Genomic DNA, 2,464 nt, shown 5'->3' on the forward strand with positions numbered 1-2,464 from the left:
TATTTAAATTTGATAGAATATTTTTAATAGTTTACTCTGTACTATATATGATATTTTATATTTGAGACATGACAAATCATGTTGAGACTTTGTTAAGTAAAATGGTTGGACCAAATAAAGTTTGTATATGGGCCTACAAATAAGAACAAATATGATAACCCAAAGCTCTATAGGATTTAGACCTAGACCCTAAAACCACGTTATACTGTACCAAGTACCAACACATTTTACTCATCATGGGAACAAGAAAATGAAAACCTACCGTATCAATGCATTAAGGCAAACATATATATATACAGAAAAGACGGTTTTATTTCTATTCTATTAGTATTAGTTAGTGATTTCGACTTAGTGAGTTCTTTTTTTTGTGACGAATTGTTGGCACCAGTTCTACATTTTGTTTCTGTTCTGTGGACCGAGGAGAAAGGGAGCTCAGTGGCAAGAGGATTGTAACATGAGAGAAACAAGGAGGTTAGCTTTCGTCTCTCAGTGTCAGTGTCGGCCCAACAGAGTGCTTTCGCCGTTAGTGTTCTTTTCGATCTCTATGCATTTCACCGCTCCACCAGAAATTATCTCTGCCCGTCAAAAGGAAAGAAAATCTATGGACCGACCCCATCGTCTTCACCCCGTAGGAACTACGAGATCACCCCAAGGACGCCTTCGGTATATATATATATATATATAACTCACAGTATATGGCTATAATATGTATTAAGAAAAGTATAGGGTACCAACATATTATCTGCGAATTTATTGCCAACAATAATTATTATATTTTAAACACATATATAAAGAAATACATCTAGAAAATATATCTATAAAAACACTTCTATTAAATATAGCTATAAAAAAATATTTTTATTAGACACATTTACAAAGACACTTCCATTAAACACAACTATAAATAAAAATTGGCAGAAATTAGTAGAAATGTTATTAATAACATAGCGAGATTGTATGTATTATTACAAAATCTTGGTCATATATCAATCTTGTTGTATTCGTACCCATGAAAGTGTCGTGTGTTTTAATTTATATGAAAGCCATATACAAGTCTTATTTATCATTTGAATGGGTTGAATCAAGTACNNNTTTTTTATATAAAAAAAATTAAACACTTCTTTTAGGAGTTTGAAATCACCTTGAAATTTTGATTTTAAAAATATGAGGAGTCAAAATAATGCTATTGTTGAATATGAGATCTCAAAATAAAGGCACTTGAGACTATGGGTCAAACCCTATGATTAGAAATTCAGCAGACTCAAAAATCAAATTTATATAGATCGAGACAATCTTTCTGCATCCCATTTTTTTAACAGCTTTATTTTTGTACCTACCCTTCACTACTATTCACCACATATCATTCTTTAGGTTACAGTGCTCCAAATAATTTTCTTACTATATCCTTCACTATGAAGAAAGAATTCACAAATAATCCTCCTAACAATGTAAGAAAAATATTAATTTAACAATATCTTATTTTTTTCATATAGAAAGATTTTTAAGTGTACCGATATATCGGTGTATCAGTAATTTTTAACCGTTAATCTTAATTATATATATTATATATTTTTTATAATTAAGATCAACGGTTAAAAATCATTGAAACACCGGTACGACGGCATACTTGAAATTTTCCTAATACATATACATAGTTCCTTAAGTGGACGAGTGAGCTGACCATTCGACTAACCCAATTGGGTATATATATATATATATAGTTGATGAGTTTGAAGTAAGAGTTGGACCACTCGTGTATTGTATATAAGTAGCTGAGCAGGTAGCAAAAAACAGCTTGGTGCTATGGCCTGTGCTACCATCTACATGCCGCTCTATTCATTGCTCAAACCCTAGAACCTACCTCCTCTCACTATCATTTCAAACCCTAGCTACTTTACTTTCTTTCTTTCTTGCTTGCTCGCACTATCTACTACTTTTATATCTATATCTAAAACAAATATTGTATTAGCTTAATATGCCTCCTTTTAGTAATTTAAACTCTTAAAAAATTAATTTTATGATATCATATTAAAATTTTTATGATATGTAAAATACAGGATTTCCAATCCTAGCAAGAAAAGGAGAAAACAGATACTTAATTTTAAAATGAGTAAATAAAATTCCATGCTCAATCTCAAAATTGAAGGAAACCTTATTTTCTTTCATTAAAATGGATCCGAGATTAAGTCGAAGGAATGATAAATATAAAAATATATATAATTTGAAATTGTATTTACGAGGTTCCATTGTAGAATTTCAGACCTAATGGCAAAATCTATATCCAAAATTGGTTCGCGTAAGAATTTTACCATAAGATAAATAAAAAGACAAAAATAAAATCTATGCAAGAATTTACATAAACTCAAAAAAAACTTCTCATCATATCAGTTTAACCTTTTTAAAAAATTAATTTGATGACAAACTTATACATTATCTATTATTTAAAAAGATAACAATAGAATTC

This window comes from Arachis ipaensis, chromosome B06 (assembly GCF_000816755.2).
Source record: "Arachis ipaensis cultivar K30076 chromosome B06, Araip1.1, whole genome shotgun sequence".
In the NCBI taxonomy this organism is placed as follows: Eukaryota; Viridiplantae; Streptophyta; class Magnoliopsida; order Fabales; family Fabaceae; genus Arachis; species Arachis ipaensis.